The sequence below is a fragment of the Phalaenopsis equestris genome, unplaced genomic scaffold, assembly GCF_001263595.1.
Source record: "Phalaenopsis equestris unplaced genomic scaffold, ASM126359v1 Scaffold000775, whole genome shotgun sequence".
NCBI classification, from domain to species: Eukaryota; Viridiplantae; Streptophyta; class Magnoliopsida; order Asparagales; family Orchidaceae; genus Phalaenopsis; species Phalaenopsis equestris.
The window spans coordinates 206,394-214,337 of NW_018165215.1; the positions used below are offsets into that span (position 1 = coordinate 206,394).

Below are 7,944 nucleotides of genomic sequence, written 5' to 3' on the forward strand. Positions count from 1 at the left end.
ATAATATAAACCCTATTTAATTCCTTATATTAAATAGGGGAATTTGTCGGCCAATACATTGGTTTCGCAGACCAAACGGATGTCATAACTTTCTTTAGTTTATTTGATCGAGCCTGACTCTCAATTCTTGTGTTCATCCTTCGGGATAGATACAGGATTTGAGATAAAGTGTTCTTTCATCTAAACTATGAAAATTATGGGGTCAATTTGACTTCATCTTTTTCAAAATTAAAATTTAAAAAAAAATTAAAAAAGAAAAACGTCCTTCTGAAGCCGGCAACGGGATTTCAATTCTGATGACCGACAGCTTCTTACGGGCAAACCCTACACCAAAAATAGTGCCAACAATGTTAAAATTGCTTTCTTGCATGGTGATTTGCAGGAGCGGATTTACATGGAACACCCAGAAGGGTTCACTCAACCTGGATAGGAGCTTCTGGTTTGCAGATTAAAGAAATCACTATATGGGTTGAACAATCTCCAAGACAATTGTACAAGTGGTTTGACTCCTACATGATTCAGATTGGCTATAAGAGACGTGAGTATGATTTTTGTGTTTATGTAAAGAGCCTTGATGATCGTTCAATTATTTTCTGTTACTGTATGTTGATGATATACTGATTGCTGCAAAGAGTATGAATGATGTCCATGGTTTGAAAGCTTTATTTAGCCAGAAATTTGACATGAAAGACTTGGGTCCTACAAAGAAGATTCTTGGAATGGAGATTCATCCAGACAGAGGCTCAAGAAGATTATGTTTATCTCAATGAGGCTATGTTGAGAAAGTGTTGGACAAGTTTGAGATGAGAAAAACAAAGCCTGTAAGCACTCCTTTGACAAATCATGTTAAGCTTTCTTCATATAAGTGTCGTAAGACAGATATAAAAATTGAAGACATGGCAAAGGTTCCATATGCCAGTGCAGTTGGCTGCTTAATGTATGCAATGGTATGTACTCATCCTGATTTGGCTCATGTTGTTAGTCACGTCTGCAAATACATGGCTAAACCTAAAAAGCGACATTGGGAAGCAGTCAAGTGAATTTTTAGGTATCTAAAGGGTACTGTAGGATATGGAATTATGTTTGGCAGTCAGCAGAATGATCCTTCAGTTGTGGGGTTTGTTGGTTCAAACTATGTAGGTGATTTGAATGATAGAAGGTTTACAACTGGATATGTGTTTACTCTTGGTGAAGGGCCTATATGTTGGCCTATATGTTGGAAATAGTCTATTATGACATTATCTACAACTGAAGCTGAGTACATGACAGTAGCTGAAGCTGCAAAAGAAGCCTTATGGCTTGCTGGGCTAATAAAGGAACTGACGTTGAGCAAGGTGGAGTTCAGTTGCATTGTCACAGTCAAAGTGCTATTTATCTGGCTAAGAACCAGGTGTACCATTCGAGAACCAAGCAATATGATGTCATGTATCATAAGATTAGAGAATTGTTTGCTTCTGATGAGATACTGTTGCAGAAGGTTCATATTGATAAAAATGTAGCTGATATGTTGACCAAGCCAGTTACTATCAACAAGTTCTTGCATTGCTTGGACTTGTTGAATGTTTGTAGTTGCTAGAGAAGCATGGTGGTCCAACCCACTTCTGGTATGTAAGAAACTTCATGATGTATTTCTCCTAAGGGGCTGGATATTCGCTAAGGTGGAGATTTGTTAGGTATGACTCATATACCATATAAGGGATAGATGCTGGAGCGGAGTGGAGCGGATGATTCTGTCCAAATCAGGGGAGTTTCCTTATGTGGGTTAGGGGTGAGATACAGTGGTAATTTGATAATTACATATTATACTTCAGGGTTTTATTGGGTTATAAATATGCATGTATGTAACTCTAGGTGTTATCTCATATTTTGTATCATGTACTTTTTTTCTGGATTAGTGGAAAAACCACCGTTTTTGCTCCTGAGGACGTAGGCATCTTTGCCAAACCTTGTTAAATTTTTGTGTTCTTCTGGATTTATGCCGATTTATGTTTTTCTTCGCCCTAATTTCTGAACAAGTTGTTATTTCTAGCTCAATGTGTTTCCCAATAGCCTTTCGAGGAAATAATGTTACGTCCAGACTATTGAATGTCTACACAATGACAAGTATCACACCATATCTCTTGAAAAGCGATGTGATGTGCTTCACATCGTCATCCAGATATCCAGACAATACGTAATATTTTCTTCCGTTTTATTCGGTGTCTTTTTTTCTCAATAAACCTATCTCCATGAAAGTATTAGGTTAAGATATTATCATCAAAATCTGATTTAAATGTGTTTTCCATCTATTTGAATTATTTTTAGATGAATACATTATAAAAAATTTATTAATTAATTATGCATTATTATCACCTTAAAATAAATTCAATGAATAGAATGCCCAGTGAAAGCGAATTTAAATCAGGATATCATGTCTTAATTAAAATTTCTTGGTTGTCATATTAAGCAACAAAATAAACAGTAATTCTAATATTTCAACGGCAAAGCTAAAGTAGCACCCATACTCATGTATCAAATATTATTGTAGCCAGAAAATCCATTAAAAAAAAAAAAAAAAAACAAATTGTTACAAAGCAAGTACAAAATAATAATGTCGCTTTTACTTGCACATTCAAAATTTTCATATCACATATAAAACATCACTAATGTAATTCTAAAAAGATGAGATATACCTGTTCATGCATAAAAAGGTGGGGATAGATATAAATACCTAAGAATTGCGTGGTTTGTATGTATATTTTCCAGTAATCTAACTTCTAATCGTTTTAAATCTATGAACGAATGAATAAATGTGCTTCCTTTGCGGATCTAACAAACATGCTTTTGCAACTAAAAAATTTACAAAATGTGTAACATTTCTTAACGACGAGTGAATTTCAGAAACATAATTCAATAATTCGACAATATCCAAAGCAAAAAAAGGAAATAAAATTTAATTAACGAAGAAAGATAATCCTTACAAGTATGTTTTTCCATCTATATTTTCTTCGCCACTTTTCTCCCAAAATGAAGAGAATTAGAATGGAGAAGGGAGAGAAATGAGAAAAGAAGCCGTGGAAAGAAGAAATCCTTCGCTCTCCAAATATTCCCTTCTCATTTTATTATTCTTGTTTTTTTACAGATTTTCTTTTATCGTACTACTTTTTCTTTGACAGCTTTATCTATTTTTAGAGATTTACTTATTTGTATTAAAATTCTACGTGAGGTTGGGAAAGGTTGATGAGCCTGGACCGCTCAATCCATGGATGGATTCAAAATAAGGGGGAAGATTTACCTATGCGCCACAGAACTCCTATGTATTTACAGATTTGTCCTCTAAATTTTAATTTTTATAACTTTGCCATTTTACCTAGAGGCAAAACTTTTTAGGGTGTCAAATGTCTACTTTTCTTTAAATATTGGTGCAAAATTATAAAATGAACAAAATTACATAAGTAAAAAATATTAATATTATTATTTATATAGAAAAATTAAAAATTACAAGGTAATTGCCCATCATGAATATATCTAGATTCCTCCTCTAGCTATACTTAAAAATGGGTACATATATAGCGCCTGCAACATTACTATTTATAAATTTTAGCACTCTTATATTATTTTTGAAGTATCAAATTAATATATTTACGCGTGTCATGATCAATTCATTGATAATTTGATAAAAATGAAAAAAAATTGAATTGGGGTATTATCATAAATTTGATATTTGAGTAAGAATTTGAGCCCGTGCTATGTAGGTAAATACCCCTTTTTTTAATTAGAAATAGAAATATTTTTTGATGTGATACGAAAAAAATTTGATTCTGTAATTGTAAATATTAAATTTTAAATGTTTAGAGAAATAAGAGAATTTATAGTTCTATTAGTAAGGTTTTCAAAATTTTCAATTTATAATACATTTAGAATGTAAAGCAGAGCATACAATTTATTTACTAGCATATCTTAATGCTAAACATATGTACCCCTCTAAAATTTTCACTTATATTGAGGGATAGAACTAGGGAGGGTTCGGGGCAGGGGCAATCGTCCCCATAGAATTTTATTACTCTTTATTATTATTTCATACAATAAAAATTTTACCCTTCTTTGAAATCAAATGTTTAATAAATATATATTATCATAAAATTTATAATTATCTCATTAAATTTAAAACCCTAACTGAGCTCCTATTGCATCTTTCATCGATTTGTTTCTTCCCCTTGCCCACAGACACGCCTGGAATAGATCTCCACACCAATGACAGCGACTCCCCTACCGGGGACGGTGACTGGAAGTCTGGAACACTGGCAACGAGAAAGAAAAACTGGAAGTCTAGAACTCAACCTCCTAGCAGTGACTGGAAGTTTAGTTTGTTAAACTCAGGTAAGATTTTGAATAGATTTCTTTTGAAGCATAAATATACTTACAGTTGCAAATGGAATACTCTAAATACTAAAATTTATAGTTGACGTAATCTTTGCAGTAGAAAAAGAATAGCCAAAATTGCTAGTTGATTGAATCAACATTACAATTTCTAAAAGAGGGTTGATAATGCTTGAAACTTTGGGATAACCACAAAAACAAAACATAAAATTTATCACATAAGAAAACGAAAACTTCATAACAATGAAAACAAGCCAATTTAAAATAAAAGAATATAATAAGGAAGTCTTGACCAAATGAACCAAAAACGGATAGGTAGAATTCTTAAACAAAAAAAGGGTATTGAATCAGTGATGATGAAATTATGGAATATGAAAAATAAAGTAATATAGTTTTTGCTATATCATGTTGGAATTAATCATTGTTACTTTGTTAGTGCGTAGTAGTTACTTCATTCATCTTCAAATAATTACATTATGAGAAAGTCATGTGAATTTGAGAACATAGTGTGTAAGGTAAGAATGTATCTTGATAATTAATTCACAAAAGCTTTAACAATTTTAATGTTTTTTTTATATATATAATGATGGCCATTCTTTGACTGAGATAATTTCAAGTACTTGAACTTATTAAATTATAGTAGGGGCATTTACATACATACCACCCAATTTATTTGTGATTACTTATCTAACGCGTAAAATTTACTATTTATGTAAGCCCAAATGTCAATTTTTTCCCTCCAATTTATGTAAATAATTAAAGAATTTCATAGCAACTAAGAGAATTAAACAGTGGTTTGAGATTAATGATCTATTTCTCTTCTATTTAGCATTATTTTTAAATGAAAAAAGTGATATTTTTTTCCTTATAAGGATATTTAAATAACGAGTATATTGTATCTTGAAGTACTTAGTTTTCATGTTTTTATGTTGAATAAAAAATAGATTTATTTTTCAAAAAAAGTAAATAAAAAATAATTAAAATTCTACATTTGGGCCATCTTCCATTGAACATGTCTCTCAATTATAGAATAATCAAGTTGATGATGAAGCTCCTAAATATTATCACTGTCCAACAAAATTTCATTGAATTGAAACAAAAGCATTTGATATCACATCTTTGCAGTGTTATCCTAATAATCGAAGCTCTATTTGTAATTATGCTCCCATAACAGAGATAAGGTTTGAATGACATGTAGGATATACTTAATTATATTGATAGACATGGTCATCATTGTATCCCATTGTGATATAGTTCATTTCCAGTCATTTCCAGATTGGCTAAATGCTAAATTTTTTTTTTTTTTTTGAAAATAAATTGTGCATATTGTCTTCTATGTTTTCTTTTTGCAAAGATATAAGATCGTCTTAAATCTAATTCTTCTACAATTGATGGATTTCGAGTTTAGAAGAAAGAAAATAGTTGTAATAAATACATATTCATAATGCATATATGTAAAGATCCAAATTTGACACATAAACAAGTTATGAAAATTATCATGTTATGATGACTTAATTACAACATATTGATAACGATTTTGAAAAACAATCTTCATCGGGGGTTTTAAGAAATCAACTTCAACTCAAAGATACTTTTGATGTATTAAGTGGCCTGTTCATTTCAAGGTCGTGCTTTAAGAGGTCATGATGCAAATCAATAATCAAATAATCGGGGTAATTTTAATGGATTGATTAAGTTATTAACTTTTTATTGTAAGATGTAGAAATTGTGGGGATAAAAAATGCTTCCAAAAATGCTTTATATACATCTCCTAAAAATCAAAAAAAGATTTTATCTTATTTTCATGCAAGATTCAATAAGTTATACTAGAAAAGATTGGTCATGTAAGATATTGCATTCTAGTTGATGATATTTGAGATGAATTAAAATGTAATAAATGGCAATTGTATTAAGATTTGTTAAAAAAGATGGATTTATTAACGAGAGATCCTTTGATATTATTCACTTTGAAAAAAAAAATGAAAAATGTATAATAAATAAAATTTGTCATAATTTCTCTAATCTTGATATTCATGATATTTCGGGTCAAGGAGACGATGGTGCAAGTAATATGAGTGATGAATAGAATGGGTTCCAAGCTTTGTTAACCAAGGACAATTTTTTCATTGTTTGGCACTTAAAACTTATAATGAATGTTGATCTCATTTTTTAGGTCTTCTCATTCCTCTTTCTAGAGCCTAGGATCTAGCCTTAGGATTTCCCATTTGACTATATTAAAGGACTAGTACTGTCACCCACACCATTTAGAAATTTAAGTCATGTCTTGACTACTTGCAGTCTCATATGGGTGGTTTCAAATCCTCAGCGTTAAGTTGAGTCTATTAAAACCAACATATTGAAACTAAAATCGAGTACCCGTAGGAATTGGAAAAGCCATAAGAAGACCCCACGACGTACGATGAGCGACTCTTTGTCAAGAACGGTCTATTTGACTTTGGTTGCTCCTTAGGCGAGGATTGTTCAGCATTTTGCTCGCTAACAACTTCGTTTGAGCCAGATAATATAAATCATCACACCACACGCAATGCTAACTCAAATTGACCCGATCGTCAATGGACTTGCCCAGCCAGCCCCGAATAGCGAAACAGACTACGTGAGTGCATTTGGAAGATTGATTTTACCTAAGAAGGGCACCTATATTACTAGGGTTTGGTGCACACGTCGAAAGTGCATGAACCAAAATTTTTAGTGATAATTTTAATAATAATAATCATAATATAAAAAATATAAAAAAACTAAAATCAAAACTCACACACACGGCGTGTCCGACCCCCATTCACCAGATTCTTCTACGAGTGAACCCTAGCATCGAGCTCCTCTCCCATCCGATGCTCTGATTTACTCGAAGTTTCTCTTCCACGTGAGGGAGAGTTGACCACCCATTTTTTGTGCTCGACACCTCTGCCTAGGGCTGTCAAAACGGCTCGATGTTCGTGAATTGCTCATGTTCGACTCGTTAAGAAGCTCGGGTTTGGCTCGTTCGCTAAGTTAATGAGCCGAAGACGAACAACACGAACAAAGATTTGTTCATTCGTGTTTGACTCGTTTTGGATCGAAATACTACTAATCAATAATATATATATATGAGTAGTATTTTTAAAAAATTAAATTAACTACAAAACTACAAAGATTTATAATCAAATAAAGTATTAATCAAGAAAATAGAATTAAAATTATTAAATTAGATTCAAATAATGTTTTAATATAAACAATAATTTTTAAATCTTGCCCCAATCCTTAACATCTTATGGCTACGTGATTATAGTTGTCAAAACAACTCTTTGTTTATGAACGACTTTAAATCTTGCCCCAATCATTAACATCTGATGGCTACATGATTAGGGTTGCAAAATGACTCTTTGTTCATGAACGGCTCGTGTTCGGCTCACTATGCAAACGAGCCGAGTCGAACACGAACGCACTTTTTTAGCTCAAAATCCTCAAAATATAAATGAACGGAACACCAGCCCAGCACCCGTGTTCCACTAGTTTACAGCCTTAGCTCTGCTTAGGACCTGTTTGGTTCGGCTTCTGCTGCGCGGCGCGGCATGCGACAGCGGCTTT

General features: G+C 32.4%; 1 protein-coding gene across 1 annotated transcript in view; it reads right to left on the minus strand.

Annotated features, from left to right (window-relative positions):
* The window catches only part of LOC110031137 (protein WEAK CHLOROPLAST MOVEMENT UNDER BLUE LIGHT 1-like), a 70,803-nt gene extending 67,721 nt beyond the window's left edge, over positions 1-3,082 (minus strand). Inside the window, exon 1 of the mRNA XM_020734202.1 lies at positions 2,961-3,082. The gene's annotated coding sequence lies outside the window, so the exon portion shown is untranslated. The remainder of the gene's footprint in view (positions 1-2,960) is intronic.
* Between the last annotated feature and the right edge of the window lie 4,862 nt (positions 3,083-7,944).